Genomic DNA, 19,005 nt, shown 5'->3' on the forward strand with positions numbered 1-19,005 from the left:
CAGACCGCCTCAATGGAAGCTCCAGCGCTCTCAAAACCCACTCAAGATAAGACTCTCAAAGATTACATAGCTGTAATCCTTATAATCCTGGGTTCCTTGTCCCCTGCATCCCCTACTAACCCCCATACCCCGAAGCAGTTAACCTGGCAGGTGCTGGCATCCGGGGGTGATGTGATCTGGTCAACGACCAAAACTGCCCCCACGGGGACCTGGTGGCCCGACCTATATCCTGACCTATGTAAGCTGGCCCTGGGGGTCCCACACCCCTGGGACCTAGAAGGATACTTTGACACTTCCAAGGCGCCCCAAAAGGAGAGCCCCCCCGGGCGGCTGGGACTAGACCCGTGGGGAGGGTGCGGAACGCCTGATAGACGAGCCATGTTAAGCACTCTCCCTTTCTACGTTTGCCCTGGGTACCACAGGGATCGCAGGCTAAATCCCCAGTGCAGAGGAGGGGAACATTTCTACTGTAGGAGCTGGGGGTGTGAGACTACTGGAGACACATATTGGGACCCTTCCTCCACTTGGGACTATATTACTGTTAGGGCAAATTACACTCATCCACCCTTCAAAGATTGGAAGACCCTTAGCCACGGGTCATGCAAAAACTGGTGTCATCCCTTACGGGTGTCATTTACAGAAAAAGGAAAAAAGGCCACCGGGTGGTGGGGCGCTGGGTATTCCTGGGGGCTGAGGCTATACAAAGAACGATGGGACGACGGCCTTGTCTTTAAAATCAGACTAAAAATAGAAACCACAGCCTCCACCGCCGTCGGGCCCAACACCGTCCTGGGAGACCAACGACCCCCGTCCCAACCAGCACTAGCCTTACCCTCAGTTCCCAGCACACAACACTCTGCGACCAACGGTAGTGCCAACCACACCCAGACTGCTGTTCTGCCTCCACCCCCAACCGGGACCGGGGACCGGTTGTTTAGCCTAGTACAGGGAGCCTACTCTGCCCTTAACGTTTCTGATCCCAACCGAACCCAAGAATGTTGGTTATGCTTGATTACTAACCCCCCTTACTATGAAGGGGTAGCTGTTAGGGGCAACTTCTCCAACCATACCCAAGCCCCCCCCAGTTGCACCACTGGCTCTCAGCATAAGTTAACCTTATCTCAAGTGTCCGGGAAAGGACTTTGCCTAGGAACCATCCCCGGGACCCACCAGGCCCTATGCAACATCACCAAACAGGTGCCCATGGGAATTTACTACCTAGCAGCCCCCAACGGGACTTACTGGGCATGTAATACGGGGCTCACTCCCTGCGTCTCAGCTGCGGTGCTTAACATAACCTCTGATTACTGCGTTCTGGTTGAGCTATGGCCCAGAGTAACCTACCATGATCCTGAATATGTCTATAGCCATTTCGAGGAAAGACCTCGATTCAAGAGAGAGCCCGTCTCCGTAACCCTGGCTGTGTTGTTAGGAGGCCTTACAGTAGGAGGAATAGCAGCAGGAGTGGGCACAGGGACTTCCGCCCTCCTAGAAACCAGTCAATTCAGACAGCTCCAGGCGGCTATGCATACTGATATCCAGGCGCTAGAAGAATCTGTCAGTGCCCTTGAAAAGTCGTTAACCTCTCTCTCTGAAGTAGTCTTACAAAACCGGAGGGGATTAGATATCCTGTTCTTGCAAGAAGGAGGCCTTTGCGAGGCTCTGAAGGAAGAATGCTGTTTTTATGCAGATCATACGGGACTAGTAAGAGATAGCATGGCCAAGCTGAGAGAACGGCTTAGGCAAAGGCAGAAACTATTTGAGGCCGAACAAGGATGGTTTGAAAGTTGGTTCAATCGCTCCCCCTGGCTAACAACCCTACTCTCCTCCATCATGGGCCCTCTAATAATTATCCTGCTAATACTATTGTTTGGCCCATGCATTTTCAACCGGCTAATGCAGTTCATTAAAGACAGACTGTCAGTCGTGCAAGCCTTGGTCCTAACTCAGCAATATCACCAAGTAAGACAAGGTGATTATGAATAGAGATGGCTTAAAACCCTCGAATGGAAGATTCCATTCTTATTTACAAGAGAAATGGGGGAATGAGAAATCCATAATTTGACTATCTTGGGCCAGGTCTCAAAAAGCCCCTAGAGGGAGGAGGGGATTGCGACACACAAACTTGAGTCACAGACTCCTCCCTAAGAAGATCCCGCCGGCGCCAAGAATTAAGAAACTCCTCCCAAGAAAAGTCCCGCCGGCGCCAAAAGTCGAGCCAATCAGTAAAAGAGGGAAACCCCCCCCCCCTAAAAACCGCGCGCGTATAAGCTGGCCAATGAGCTTCCGTGCATGTATAAACTGGCCAATGAGCTTCTGCCAGCTTGATCTTTTGAACAGAAATAGGTGCTTATGTATCCTGGAACCTGTCCCCGCCATATTTGGTTTTCTTTTAAACCAACCAATGAAAACCCTGTAACCAAGCTTCTCGCTTCTGTACCCGCGCTTTCTGCATCCCGACCCCATAAAAACCCCCTGCTCCAGCCGTTGGGCGCGCAAGTCCACCGAGAGACTTTGTCGCCCCAGGTACCTGTGTATCTGAATAAACCTCTTGCTGTTTGCATCCGAACGTGAATGGTCTCGCTGTTCCCTGGGAAGGGTCTCCCTTGTGGGAAAGATACTCCACGGAGGTCTTTCACTTCAGTTGTCTGATTCTAATGGTCATAGAAAGGTTAACTGATTCATTTTTGCCTGAATTCCTCCTTCTTATTATTGAGGTCTTAACTTCGAGTCTCTGGTAGTAAATTTTGGAGGGAAAGGGTCAATATTTTGGTTTAATCCCTCTTTCAGTTTTTAATGCTTCTTTGACACCCTAAGAAAGATGTGAGTTGAGATTGTGTACATGAGTTTGGAGTGTAGGGAAGAGAGAGGATTGGCTGTATGGCGCCTGCCTCTATGATATTAGACAAGACAACTCAGAGATGTTGTGGAGAGAGGAGGGCAGAGGGAACATTCTGGTTTTGCCGCCATTTAGGACTGTGAAGAAAGCTGATCACCGAAGAATTGATGCTTTTGAACTGTGGTGTTGGAGAAGACTCTTGAGAGTCCCTTATACTGAAAGGAGATCCAACCAGTCCATTCTAAGGGAGATGGATCCTGGGTGTTCATTGGAAGGACTGATGCTAAAGCTGAAACTGCAATACTTTGGCCACCTCATGCGACGAGTTGACTCACTGGAAAAGACTCTGATGCTGGGAAAGGTTGGGGGCGGGAGGAGAAGGGGACAACCGAGAATGAGATGGCTGGATGGCATCACCGACTCTGTGGACATGAGTTTGAGTGAACTCTGGGAGTTGGTGATGGATAGGGAGGCCTGGCGTGCTGTGATTCATGGGGTCGCGGAGAGTCGGACACGACTGAGCGACTGAACTGAACTGAACTGAGGGATCCAATAGAAAAGACAGGGATAGAGCAGAAGATGAAGTGGGAGCAAATTCAGGTGAGCATTATGTCACAGAAGCCTGGGGAATAGTATTTCCAAAGGGAGGAAACTCTCTGACATCATTTCTGTGCCCTTTGTACCAAAGATGGTTGATGGAACCAAATTATGGAGAAACATTAGGCAAAGTCAAACTAAGGAACGGTTTAAAAACTAATCGATGGCTCAGAGTCTTCAACTGTATTAAGGGTGTGATACAAAAGAATGAGAAACTGTTCCAGATTTTAAAAAGACTAAAGAAGCATGGTAATGAAATGCATTGATATAGAGATACTACCTTTTTCTCCTGCTGTTAAAAACATTATTGGGCTTCGCTGCTGGTCCAGTGGTTAAGAATCGCCTGCCAATGCAGGGGACATGGCTTCAATCCCTGGCCTGGGAAGATCCCACAACTACAGGGCAGTAAGCTTGTGTGCCACAACTACTGAGGCCTGCACTCCAGAGCCTGTGCTCTGCAACAAGAGAGTTCATGCATCGTAGTAAGAAAGTAGCCCACCCCCCTCCCCCTTGCCACAGCTGGAGAAAGCCCTCAGGCGGTAGCAAGGACCCACCCACAAATGATGTCCTTTTCATTATAGGGGACTGGAATGCAAAAGTAAGAAGTCAAGAAACACCTGGAGTAACAGGCAAATTTGGCCTTGGAGCACGGAATGAAGCAGGGCAAAGGCTAATAGAGTTTTGTCAAGAGAACGCACTGGTCATAGCAAACACCCTCTTCCAACAACACAAGAGAAGACTCTACACATGGACATCACCAGATGGTCAACACCAAAATCAGACTGATTATATTCTTTGCAGCCAAAGATGGAGAAGCTCTATACAGTCAACAAAAACAAGACCAGGAGCTGACTGTGGCTCAGATCATGAACTCCTTAATGCCAAATTCAGACTTAAATTGAAGAAAATAGGGAAAACCACTAGACCATTCAGATATGACCTAAATCAAATCCCTTATGATTATACAGTGGAAGTGAGAAATAGATTTAAGAGACTAGATCTGATAGATAGAGTGCCTGATGAACTCTGGACAGAGGTTCGTGACATTGTATAGGAGACAGGGATCAAGACCATCCCCAAGAAAAAGAAATGCAAAAAAGCAAAATGCCTGTCTGAGGAGGCCTTACAAATTGCTTTGAAAAGAAGAGAAGTGAAAAGCAAAGGAGAAAGGGAAAGATATACCCATTTGAATGCAGAGTTCCAAAGAATAGCAAGGAGAGATAAGAAAGCCTTCTTCAGTGATCAGTGCAAAGAAACAGAGGAAAACAATAGAATGGGGAAGACTAGAGATCTCTTCAAGATTATTAGAGATACCAAGGGAACATTTCATGCAAAGATGGGCTCAACAAAGGACAGAAATGATATGGAACTAATAGAAGTAGAAGATATTAAGAAGTAGAAAGAATAGATAGAAGAACTGTACAAAAAATACCTTCACATTCCAGATAATCACAATGGTGTGATCACTCCCTTAGAGCCAGACATCCTGGAATGTGAAGTCAAGTGGGCCTTAGGAAGCATCACTACAAACAAAGCTAGTGGAGGTGATGGAATTCCAGTTGAGCTATTTCAAATCCTAAAAGATGATGCTGTGAAAGTGCTGCACTCAATATGCCAGCAAATTTGGAAAACTCAGCAGTGGCCACAGGACTGGAAAAGGTCAGTTTGCATTCCAATCCCTAAGAAAGGCAATGCCAAAGAATGGGCAAACTACCACACAATTGTACTCATCTCACACGCTAGTAAGGTAATGCTTAAAATTCTCCAAGCCAGGCTTCAGCAGTACATGAACTGTGAACTTCCAGATGTTCAAGCTGGTTTTAGAAAAGGCAGAGGAACCAGAGATCAAATGGCCAACATCCAAAGGAGCATCGAAAAAGGAAGGGATTTCCAGAAAAACATCTATTTCTGCTTCATTGACTATGCCAAAGCCTTTGACTGTGTGGATCACCACAAACTGTGGAAAATTCTTAAAGAGATGGAATATCAGACCACCTGACCTGCCTCTTGAGAAACCTGTATGCAGGTCAGGAAGCAACAGTTAGAATAGGACATGGAACAGCAGGCTGGTTCCAAATAGGAAAAGGAGTCCATCAGGGCTGTATATTGTCACCTTGCTTATTTAACTTATATGCAGAGTACATCAAGAGAAATGCTGGGCTGGAAGAAGCACAAAATGGAATCAAGATTGCTGGGAGCAACATCAATAACCTCAGATATGCAGATGACACCACTCTTATGGCAGTTAGTGAAGAAGAACTAAAGAGCCTCTTGATGAAAGTGAAAGAGGAGAATGAAAAAGTTGGCTTGAAGCTCACCATTCAGAAAACTAAGATCATGGCATCTGGTTCCATCACTTCATGGCAAATAGATGGGAAAACAGTGGAAGCAGTGACAGACTATTTTTGGGGGCTACAAAATCACTGCAGATGGTGACTGCAGCCATGAAAGTAACAGACGCTTGCTCCTTGGAAGAAAGTTATGACCAACCTAGACAGCATATTAAAAAGCAGAGATGTTATTTTGCCAACAAAGTTCTGTCTAGTCAAAGCTATGGTTTTTCCAGTAGTCATGTATGGATGTGAGAAAAGAAAGCTGAGCACTGAAGAATTGATGCTTTTAAACTGTGGTGTTGGAGAAGACTTTTGAGAGTCCTTTGGACTGCAAGGAGATCCAACCAGTCCATCCTAAAGGAGATCAGTCCTGAGTGTTCATTGGAAGGACTAATGCTGAAGCTGAAACTCCAATCCTTTGGCCACCTGATGTGAAGAACTGACTCATTGGAAAAGACCTTGTTGCTGGGAAAGATTGAGGGAAGGAGGAATGGATGACAGAGGATGAGATGGCTGGATGGCGTTACCGACTCAATAGACATGAGTCTGAGTAAACTCCAGGAGTTGGTGATGGACAGGGAGGCCTGGTGTGCTGCAGTTCAAGTGTTGCAAAAAGTCAGACACGATTGAGTGACTGAACTGAACTTATTAGAACAGTTGGTGAAATTTGGGTAAAGTCTGTAAATTTGTTAATATTAGAGTAAATTTCATGATTTGAATACCTGTACTGCAGTTGTATAAGATAATGTCTTATGTTGTAAAGAAATTCACATGGGCATAATTAAAGATAAAAGGATCGTATGTCTGCAGTGTGTTCCCGAATAGCTCAGAAAAATTATCTATCAATGTATCATGTGTTTATCTCTAGCTATCATCTGTCATTGCTGTTATCTATTTACCTATCTAATTGTCTACCTATCATGTATCTGTATCTATCTCTAGAGAAAGACAAAGCTAATATAAAATTTGTGGGGAACTATGAATGAACAACTAACTCACTGGAAAAGACCCTGATGATGGGAAAGATTGAAGGCAGAAGGAGAAGATGGTGACAGAGGATGGGATGGTTGGATGGCATCACTGACTCGATGGACATGATCTTGGGCAAACTCTGAGAGTCGGTGAGAGACAGGGAAGCCTGATGTGCGGCAGTCCATGGGGTCGCAAAGAGTTGGACATGACTTGGCAACTGAACAACAGCAAAAACGAAAGACAAATGAGAACTATTTGCACTATTTTTACAACTTTCAAATTATCCCCGCCCCCAATTCTTAAAACTTTGGAGAACTGGAGGAGAAATTAAAAATACAGGCCCACATTTCTGTCAATCATTATTTTTTAGATTGAAAAATGTGGCCCTTCTTGGCCCCTAAAACCCACCATGTGTTATATGGGTCTTGTCACCACGCATCTGACTTTTAATATTCTTTCTGCCTCACATGTTTAGAACAAGTTCTCCAGATTCAAGGTGTCTTTGGCTGTTTGTTTTTTTTTTTTTTTCTCTTTTTTTTTGACCCATGGAAGGATTTCTGATGATCCTGGATAGAATCAAGCCCTGATGAAAGAGAACTTCAGTGCAGTTTATGGGCCTGTTCTGGTCAACTTATAAGTCTGTTGAAATGGCTTTTCTCATGAAGGGATGCTTTGATCCATTAGAACAATAATGATATTATTGTCACTCAACCATCTTTATTCCAAGAGCTCGAGCTATATATAAGTCATAAGAATGCATTCATAGGAGTTGGAAAGCACAGCTTTGTGAGATTGACAAGAAGACATTTCAGTATCAGAACAAGCACGCTTTCTCAAGAGAATTTCTTTGGGGTCAGGAAAATGGTAACTGGCTCTGCAGGACATTCACACCAGCACTTTTCCTCTTTAACACTTGCAACTCCACAGAGGCCGACATCTCTATTTTTGTTTCCCTTGGTTCTGCTTGGTCTCTCAGACATCTGAGAGATTCCTGAGTAGTTGCTCACCAACAAAGACTTACCGTTCACCAGAGGACTTGGGAGCAAATTCCTCAGACCTGCAAACCACGGATGATTAGAACAGCCAGCATTTAGTAATCAAGCCATGAAATGAATGTGAACCTTGGAAAATTTGGAAGGTTATCACAGAATGTATCCAGTGGCTGTCAAGCATGAAGGACATCTCTTCCAGGAGAAGCCCGTCCAGGAGAAGCCTGTCCGTCTTCAGGATGTTCAGGGAACCCCTCCAGCTCTGGTGCAATTTTTCCCTAGCTGGGGATTTTCTAATATTTCTTAAAAGCTGATATAAATCACAAAATTTCATAATGGTAGACAGGCCTTCTAGGGTTGATTTAATATGTATCATCCACCAATTTGCAGTACAACCTACTGGGTAAATCTACATACATTAATTTGATCAGTTTATGCAGCATAAGGATAATGGCTTTTGCAAATCGCTTGTTTTTCCTTTCTTTGTGATAGATTTACTGCTCAGGACTGGGAGGGGGACTCAAGGACCCATAACTCTGGAGAAATACCAAAGCTTCGCTCCTCAAGACCAAGCACGAGAGTTCTCACGAGTCAGGAGCATGTTCTTTCGCTCATTTGCTCACTCATTCATTAATTTTTTGGCCGAGCCGCACAGCTTGTAGGATCTCAGTGCTCCAACAAGGTATTGAACCCAGGCCACAGCAGTGAAAGCTCAGAATCCTAACCACTCGGCCACCAGGGAACTCCCAAGAAAACGCACTTTATGTTTCCAGAGCTTGCGTGATCACAGGACACCCATCAAAATACCTGTCTGTTGAGCACACTGACTAGCATTTGCTTCCTTAGCAACGTTTCCTAACAGAGTCCCCATGTCAAATGATGATCATTGTTTCCTTTGTGAAGAGTAATTTTTTTTTCACTCAAATTAATGATCAGATTTTTCTAGATGGATGCTCTTCTATCAACTTAGAAAACATATACCAAAACTAAAGGAAAAATAAATGAAAATAACAGTATGGTAGGCCTTTGTCTAAGTTATGACCAACCTAGACAGAATATTAAAAAGCAGAGACATTACTTTGCCAACAAAGTTCCATCTAGTCAAAGCTATGGTTTTTCCAGTGGTCATGTATGGATGTGAGAGTTGGACTATAAAGAAAGCTGAGTGCTGAAGAATTGATGCTTTTGAGCTGTGTTGTTGGAGAAGACTCTTGAGAGTCCCTTGGACTACAAGGAGATCCAACCAGTCCATCCTAAAAGAAATCAGTCCTGAATATTCATTGGAAGGACTGATGCTGAGGCTGAAACTCCAGTCCTTTGGTCACCTGATGCGAAGAACTGACTCATTTGAAAAGACCCTGATGCTGGGAAAGTTTGAAGGTGGGAGTAGAAGGGGACGACAGAAGATGAGATGGTTGGATGGCATCACTGACTCGATGGACATGAGTTTGAGCAAGCTCTGGGAGTTGGTGATGGACAGGGAAGCCTGGCGTGCTGCAGTCCGTGGGGTTGCAAAGAGTTGGTCGGACGGGACTGAGCGACTGAACTGCACTGAGGCCTTTGTTTAACCTTGCCCAGGGACAGTGAATGAAAAGTAACCCACTTTTACTCTGCTTTCCTCAAAACTATCCATAAATACTCAGCAAATAGTCCCTACAGAGAGGAAAGCTGACACCCGAGAAGCTTTATTCTATCACCCAAAGGGAGGATTCCATGAATGGCAGAGCAAGAATTGGGCTCCGGTGTTTCTACTCCAAAGAAGGTCTGGCTCTGTTTGGTGGCTGACTTCACTGGTGTTGAATTTTAGAAAGTCAATGAGAGAGACAACAAAGGGGGCCAAGGCTCCTTCCTGTCAACTGGAAGTCACCCGCCGTGCTCTTGTAAGGATGGTGTGAGGTGGTTTAGGGGCCGAGTGCCTAATACAGGGAGCTGCTTAGGAGATGGCGTGTTATCCTTGGTCGTTGAGCCTTGGGGTCTTCATTCCCCTCCTCTCCCTGGCCTGTGCTTATGTAACCAAGTCTCTGTGGCCTCTTTTCCCTTTAATGCCCAAATGTCAGCCGTGTGCGTTGCCATCCGACTGACTGTGAAAAGTCTGGTCTGCTATTTCATCCCCTCTCCAAGCGTATCTGAGAATGCCAGGGGACTGTCTGCAGGTTTGACGATTTCCACATGGTTTTCACGTGTCAGTTTCACCAGCCATCTGCTTCATCTCTCCTTCCTCAGCGCTGCTGCGCCTTCACAGTGGGGACCGGCATCTCTATTAATTTCCCAAAAGGACAGTTAAGGTCAGGGTCTGGGAACAAGAGCAGGACAGTACAATGCAGAAAATGTCGTTGGATCCTGAGCAACCTTTTGGTCTCAGCCACACAGATCTTCTCTTTCCCTGATTTCGTATGCCTCGGTGTATCTGGGGCCAACTTCAGTGCTTTTTACAAAGGTATTTTGAAGACATGCTCCCAGCTTTCCGTTGGGCTCAGTAGAAGGGAAAGAGTTCTTACCTCTCTCGATTTAAGATATCAACATTTGTGGGTGTTTTTCTTCCCCGGGATTTGTGAAGCTGAGAATGTTCACTTCCTTTCGAGGAAATATCCATCTCCATCCTGAGGGTGTAAATTGGCCTCTATGTCTGAAGCAGGCAATTCCAGCCCTCCACATTTCATTTCCTGTTTGGCTGATTCAAGCTAAAATAACACCATGGGGAGATACCAAACTATGATGATACTTTTCCCTAACCCTCCAGCATTTCATTCCTCCTGATGGGCCTTGGTCTCCCAGTTATTAAAAAGATGCCTTTCAAAACACATACATATTAAGAACAGTCAGTTTTCTTGCAAAGGGAAATAGAATGTCTAAACATTTAGTACCTTGGGCTGCATTGTCCTTCCCAAGGAGAATGAGTAGATATTTGAATGACATCAGCCTCACTCAGTGGTCTTGGGAAGCCCATCCTGCCCTTTCCAGTAGGACTGGCATGTGTTTATGAGTGGTGTGTGTGTAAAGAAGGAACCACAAGGTTACAGAAAAAAGTAAATCCATCCAACTACTGCATTCTTTGACATCATGTTGATGCAATCCATCACTGAAACTGGCAGAATCTAAACACTGATTCATAGCTCTTGCTGGATTTAAAGGTCATTTAATTAGAGGCACTCTATATTAAGGCTTAGGGGAGTGGTCTCCAAAGAGCGTGCATGTACCCTAAAGACAAATCTCACATCTACCTCAAAAGCAAAAACTTTCAGCAATCCATCAAATGGCATTACAAGCATCAACAATTTCAGTTTTTTCCCCCATGGGCTACCCTACTGCCCATGCCCTGTTGTTTGCCTTAAAGATAAAAGGGAAGACTTTGCATTTCTACCTCTGAAAATTATTCAGGTCACAGTTTTGCTATAGAATAAGCTTTGCTGCCTCCACTGGATGGGATCTATGTTTTAAGTTTGGAGATTAAAGAAGGAAGGATAAAGAAGAACATGCTACTTCACTGAGTGTGGTGCTTTGTAGACACACACTCTTACGTACCTTGAATCTCGGGGTCTTAGCCCCACGGACTGCACACACAGAGAGCACTGAGAGTAGACTTTAAAAGGTCTGGCGTATTCTGTCAAAGCTTTCAGGGACCCCCTCCACGAAAAGTCCCTTGGTTTAAGATTATTTTAGAGCAATGGGTGTGGGCAATATCTTGGTATCTTTCAGTGGAGGAAAACATTAATAAAGAGAAAGAGGAGGCTTTTATACCTATAAAGAGTAATTTAGGCATCCTTCTTGCTTCATCCTGAAGTTCCCACGATGGTTTTCCTGAGGGCAACCAAGTCATTGACCAGATCAGTCCCTGCAGTAGTGAATGCTGGATGCCTGTGGCTTGGATGGCTTTGGAAAGTGGGTAGGAGCTATAAATCAGTGGTTGAATATTGCTAGTTTATGTGGTTTATTCTTCAAAATGGAGCCAGATAGTAGCAATTTGGAGGATTTCATTTCTGATTTCCTTTCTCACACCTGCACTTACAGGCTGCACAGTGGTATATGACAGTCACACCACGCTTGGAACACTTGCAAAGTGATCTACCACTGTGACCGATGGAGGTTCCTTAATGGACCTTTTCTCACGGCTGATCTCTTCTCCCGGCAAAGGGGTCTTTCAGAAACCAAAACCAGAAAGAGAAAGGGAAGGAGGGAAAACATCACGGACATGAGTCAAACTCAGGTAGTTGATTTGTGGCTTGTAGGAAATTCTGTGTTTCTCAAAGTGAGGAAGGGCAGGCAGGACCAGTTAGTTACATTTTCAATATACAAGTGAAAGTGATGCTGCTGGTGGTGGTTTAGTCACTAAGTTGTGTCCAACTCTTGCGACCCCCTGGACTCTAGCCTTCCAGGATCCTCATCCATAGGATTCTCCAGGCAGGAACACTAGAGTGGGTTGCCATTTCTCTTTCTGACTTACTTTAGTCTGTATGACAGTCTTTAGATCCATCCACATCTCTACAAATGATCTAGTTTCATTCCTTTTCATGACTGAGTAACATCCCAGTGCCAATATATACCACATCTTCTTTATCCATTCCTCTGTTGATGGACACTTAGGTGGCTTCCATGTCCTGGCTAGTGTAAATAGTGCTGCAATGAACATTGGGGTGCATGTGTCTTTCTGAAATAAATATCATATATTAATGCACATATGTGAAATCTAGAAAAATGTTATGTTGCTGCTGCTGCTAAGCTGCTTCAGTCGTGTCCAACTCTGCAACCCCATAGACGGCAGCCCACCAGGCTCCCCCCCGTCCCTGGGAGTCTCCAGGCAAGAACACTGGAGTGGGTTGCCATTTCCTTCTCCAATGTGTGAAAGTGAAAAGTGAAAGTGAAGTCGCTCAGTCGTGTCTGACCCCTAGCGACCCTATGGACTGCAGCCCACCAGGCTCCTCCATCCATGGGATTTTCCAGGCAAGAGTACTGGAGTGGCTTGCCATTGTCTTCTCCGTTAAGGATCTTGAGGGGCATTTAACTCTTGAGTACATATCACCTCATTTCAAACTTTGAAGACTCTAGTATCGATTTATCTCTGCTGTAGAAATACCACTCTATAAATTATTCAAGTGCAGACTCCGGTGTTAAATGTTTAATACAAAATAATCGCTTTAGTTCACCGAAAACTTGAACACTCGGCTCTCTGGTCCAGCTCCCCGGCATGTTTAACCAGGACTCTCTCGTCTACCTCCCAGCTAGTCGTCCTTTTTCTCCTCCTGCCCTTCTGTAGCCCATTGCACAAAGCAGTCAAGACAGCTTTAAAAAATGAGATTCTCGTTAAGCTTAAATGTTTCCAGGAAGTTGCATTACACTTGGAACAAACTCCAGTCTCCCCCTGGGGCCCGAGTGACCCTTCCCGATGGAGCTGGCCCTTCCTGCAGATCTCATTTGGTACCATGGTCTCCCCAGCTCACAGTGGCCCAGCCCCGCAGGCTGCTAGCCCCCATCCCCACTCTCAACTCATCTTCCTGCCTTATGCTATTTATAGCACTGATCCACACTTTAAAACACAGAATAGACTTGTTTACACGTTCAGGTTTTACTCCCTCAATCAGAACTAAGCTCCCCACGGGCGCAGACTTTGCCTTACGCAGAGTCTACGATGTTTAACAGCACCTGTCACAAAGTCAGTCCTCCAAGAAAGCCATGTGAAGTAAAGATTGAATGAAAGAACTGGTTTTCAGTGAGATTTCACATGCCCACTCTCACTAAGGGATAAGGGATGTTGACGAGGGGAAGAAATGTGATTTGTCCTGAGTCACTAGCCCTCCCCTAGGCACAGTCTCAATTCTTGCTGTTTGGCAAGCAGACGAAGGCATAATCTGTGACATTTGGGAGCTCCCATAGCCACTGAGCCACTGAGGTCAGGGCAGGAATAAGCCTGCACGCCAGCGGTACATGAGGTTAGTTCTGCACAGGGAAGGGCTTTGGGCTCAGAGTCACGTATGGAATCAAGTTGGGTTCTTGCAACACAAAGGCCCCTGAGTAGACTGGGCCTGTTTCCCATCTGTGATTTAATAGAAAGAGCTAACATTTTATTGCATCCTTACTGCATTGCAAACCCTATGTAAACGTTGGTTCTCGTCACAAAGTCACGTCTGACTCTTGTGACCCCATGGACTGAGGCTGCCAGGCTTCTCTGTCCATAGGATTTCCCTGGCAAGAATACTGGAATGGGTTGCCATTTCCTCCTCCAGGGAATCTCCGTGCCGCCCCTCCCCACCCGACCAGGGATTGAACCTGGGTCTCCTGCGTTGCAGGCAGATTCTTTACCCACTGAGTCACCAGGGATGTTCCTATGTAAACACTGGCAGGTATTATTTTGCGAGTCCTAATGAGCACTTCTATGATGTAGGTGTTATTGCTACTTCTTCCCCACTCCCAGATCACAGAAGGCTGAAGATCGAGAGGGGTCTGGTAATTAAGGAGGCGCCTGCATGGAGTCATTGTCGGGGCCTTGATGAAGGCCTCGTGAACTTGGAACTCAGGATCTTAACATAGGTGGACTCTGTGGTTCCAGCACAAGTGGGAGGACAGAGTGAGATCACTATGTAGTTGCAATTGACTTGATCACACTCCTGTAATCGTCACGATCACATGTTGCCTCCACCATTAGACTGGGCCGGGACAGGGGGGTGTCTGAAGGTTACACTCCTGCCTTCTATCAATCTTTGTGGTTCTTGAATCTGACATGGACCCTGGCTCATAAAAGATATATTTTTTAAATAGCTCTCTTGCCTTGCTTACCCCCTTCCTCTCTTTCTCTCTCCTTGGAAGACAGAAATTACATTTGACCCACAGGCTTATAACAAAGGCCTGCAGGTGGAAGGAGTGAGAGGCAGGGATGTCCTGGGTACACTCCCACTCCCTCTTTCAACCTGCTGATAATCCACACACACCAGCTCTGCCAAGGATGCCAGGCGATTCCTGGGCAGGTTGGGGTTAGTGCTATGTTTAGAACACAACTCTAAGTAGACAGGAGTTTAAAATCCTAAGAAGTATCATTAACTCTGTCTGAAGCCTGGAGCTTGGCCTTATTGACTAACTGTACAGGCGAGGGACCGAGACCCCTGGCCGCTGGTTGTATGTAGTCAATGGTGTTAATTTCACAGAAGAGGGCAACAGCTCTGTGATTCAGGACCGAGAAGTGGGGATGCATCAAATCCTATAGAATACACAGGGTTTAGGGAACAAAGATTTTTTAGTGCCACCTACTGTTGAAGTTATGGGGAAATCATCAAGTTCTTATTTATTTGCTAGGTTCAATGTCAGGGCCCCAAAGGAAACGGCAAACAGCTGCTCTCAGCTGTGTGGTTTTTGTTTATTAATGTAAGTTTGTGATTTGTGCAATATGTAATTTCTCTTTGGACCCTTTTATTTATGTAGATGGTAAATAATAATGCAAGAATCCACACACCAAGATGTGTTCCTTCTTCTTGGGAGACAGAAAATTGCCACTCGTTTTGCAGATAAGAGAGACTAACATCTCCAGAACAGTAAATGCCATGTTCTGAACCAGACGATCAGACAGTCCTGAGCAAGACTGATGAACAACAGCCAAACCTCAAAATTCCCTCATTAATTTAGTAATCAGAATCATATTATGTGGAAGCACATTGGAAAGAAAATAAGAGAGCAGGCTGATACTTCGAACTAAAAATAAGCTTAGGGAGTTCTGAATTGTTTACCTTGGCTGGTCTCTGCCCTTTCAATGACCTTGAGTGGGTAGTCAGTTGGGATCCTAACGGCTGATCTATTCTCTAAGCAAATAAGACTTTCACTGCCATTACCGGAAGTTGAGTATTAGGAAAAGAGAAAATGTGCCAAACCATCTGTTTTTTCGCTCATTTAACTTCTTGATCTATAAATGGCCATTACTTGGGAAATGAAAAGAGAGACGCTGTATTGTGGACAGGTGCACACGATAGGAAGAAATAAATGGATTCGCTTTTTATGTTGAGATTTGCCTCAGTTCAGTTCAGTTCAGTCTCTCAGTCATGTCCAACTCTTTGCGATCCCATGAACCGCAGCATGCCCAGCCTCCCTGTCCATCACCAACTCCCAGAGTCCACCCAAACTCATGTCTATTGAGTCGGTGATGCCATCCAACCATCTCATCTTCTGTCGTCCCCTTCTCCTCCTGCCCTCAATCTTTCCCAGCATCAGGGTCTTTTCAAATGAATCGGCTCTTCACATCAGGTAGCCAAAGTATTGGAGTTTCAACTTCAACATCAGTCCTTCCAATGAACATCCATCCTTTAGGATGGACTGGTTGGATCTCCTTGATTTGCTTCGGTGATTTAAAATGCTACAAATCAGTATTGATCGAGCCTCAGCATTCACACACTCTGCACAGAATCCTAGGGCCAGACAGAGTGCTAGATTGCCCAGAACTGTGCTCTAATTAAAAGGGTGAGGAAACAGGTCTCTTGAAAGATTTTTGCAACCACAGTTTATCTCTTAGGAGGCAGGGGGTACCACAGAATTCTGGAAATGGTGTATATTTTAATTGCCTGTGCTGAGTTGAGCTGGTGATATTAGGGTATGATAAATTGAATCTGTTGGTGGCTTATGTTCTTTCTATTATCAAAACCAATGCATGCGTTTGTCCAGGCTTTAGCTAACGTTCCCAACCAGTAGCATGACTGTGACTCGAACCCACTTCCCTTGGTTCTTGGCATTCTTGTCAAGTCCTTTTCTCTGCTTCACCACCAGCACCATCGATGTGCAATCCCACACTTAAAGTTCTTCAACCAGCATATTTTGAAACAGATTTCCAGATGCTTAACCCACTCATTTTCCACCTTCCACCATCATATTTTGTGTTGGACATTTTTTTTTCCCTCAAAACAATTCATAAGGAAATGTGTGAAGTGAAGTTGTGCTGTTACACCTTCTTGCCTCTAGAACCTATTCTATAAAATGATGTCCGATTTCTGGTCTTAGAGTGGAGCTATTTCATGGAAAGTGAGGGGTTGCAAAGTGAACCACAGTAAGAGTCCCAAGGTGTTCCACTGATGGAATTTATTTTTCAAGATTTTTTTTTTTTTTCTGAAAGGAAACAAGTGGGCAGCAGTCCCATTGGAAATGAGGGCCATGCTAACTATTCATCATAAGCTACAACCACTTACACAAAGAAACAGCAGAAGTAGGTTTGGACATGTTTATTAATTACTAAAGCTATTTTTTAGTACCTGCCTTATTATCTTACAGTCACTGTAGGAAATCAGAGAAAGACTACTTCCCTTCAAGATACACTGAGAAAGTATTGTTTTAAAATACCTGCCAGTTCGGAAAGATAACAATCGTTTGCTATTTTAAAATTGCATCTAGATCTCTGGTATTTTTTTCTTAATTGTTCTTTAGTCATAACAACTAGACTGTTAAAGAAAAAAAGCATAGATTCCTGGGGGGGAAGAAGCGGTCAATCATTACTTAAATAAAGCTTCCTTTTTATTGCAAGAGAGGACATTATAGGTGGTGCGGAACTTTTTCTTATTGTTTTGCTGAATTCACTGTGCTCCAGAGAGTGACCAGCACTCTGCAAGGACCATGGGGTCTTTACCAAGTAAGAAAGAACTGGTCAGATGGCTGTGAGGTCAAGAGATGCCTGTGCTGAGTTGAGCTGTGATATTAGGGTGTGATAAATTGAATCTGTTGGTGGCTTATGTCCTTTCTATTATCAAAAGGAATGTGAGATGACTTATACCAAAAGATACAGACACATTAAGAGAATCACCCAAGAAAAACAAAGTTAAGCCTCATGTGGAGGGTTTTTGCAAACAGGCTCCCTGGCTGGCCTTGCCTGAGGCTGCCTCTCCCACTTGTTCCGTCTGATGACTCTGAGGAAAGTTCCTGATTCTGTATTTCAGTAAATGACACCTGTTGTTCATGCCAGAACTGGAGTCATTTTCCCTTTCCTCCTCCCAGCTCCTTTTAAATTCAGAGTACAATTTATGCACAGTGAAATGTACAGGTCATAAGTGTAGAATTTGATGAGCTTGGACAAATTCATGTTTCTGTTTGATTCATGCCCCAATTAAAATACAGACTATTTCCAGAACATTCTGTTGTACCGCCTGCCTCCTAAGAGATAAACTGTGGTTGTAAAAACAATTTGTTTGCTTTCCTTCATTACCTGACAGCACTTTTGTGATTTCCTTTGACAGATACCAGAGTCAAGAGTACGGAAATCATAGTGCTTTCTGTGACCTTGACCGATGGGGTGTTTAATGAATTTCTAGGTGGTAATTATCACTGATTATTTTATATAATCTCTGAAAATAAGACAACACAGTCTGAATGCCTAGGTTCTCAATATAAAACCTTTGTTTTGCTTGCTGTAGGAGCAATGTGTTGCTGTACATTAAACAGAGTGGATTCTAATGCCAAGGGTGTTCCCCGGGCTGTAGGGCAGGAAATATCGGGAGGTGCCTTTTTATGACTCTCCGGCTGGTAAAGCAAATTCCCATCTCTCTCAATGGAGGAACTTAATTTCAGCAAGAAAAAGCACTGGGGAAATAAAGTTTCACATGGGTAACCAGGCAAAATTCTCTGTGTTTTTATAGCTGGCCCTTGAAAAGTCTTTGAGCTGCATATATCACTCACACCCTGGGGTAGCCTGGTCATGTGACAGCCAGGCTGAAAGTCGCTCAACCAATGTTTTGTTGAAAGGCTCCCAAATACTCAGCATGGACTGTGGACTTAATAGCAAACAGTTACTGAATACACTCTAACTTTGGGGACCAAAGCCATACACAGACACTGCATTACAGAATTCTACTCCCACCACCAGGTTTGTGGAAGCACTTGTTAGGGAAAGGGCGAGAAAGAGATTCATCTTGCTTTTTAAAATTAAAGATGCCTTTCCCATCCTAGGGCCTCCTGAGAGAAACATGAACTTCCTTTAACTGGACTTAATGCCAGCAGCAGAAGTAGCACCATGGGAGTTGTCTAGCTGAAACTGGGCTGACGTGCTCCAGTTTATTTCAGACTAATGGGCTTCTCTGGTTTCAGTCCCAGAGTCCTCACCAGGAGATGTGGACATTTCTCCAGTCCTAGGACCATTCTACCTGCCCCGGGTTGTTAGCATGATTCTGCCTACAAACGTCATCATTTATTTATCTGGGACATAGGGGTTGTTTTTATTTAGGAATAGAAGCCAAAGGATGAAAGAATGATAGTTTCCTACTGGGAGACTGGTCTGCCTAAAATTTGTCTGTGTATTTGTAGAAACTCTTTGTAGAACTTCAAG

This window comes from Moschus berezovskii, chromosome 24 (assembly GCF_049115385.1).
Source record: "Moschus berezovskii isolate FMDL1 chromosome 24, NW_MosBer_1.0, whole genome shotgun sequence".
In the NCBI taxonomy this organism is placed as follows: Eukaryota; Metazoa; Chordata; class Mammalia; order Artiodactyla; family Moschidae; genus Moschus; species Moschus berezovskii.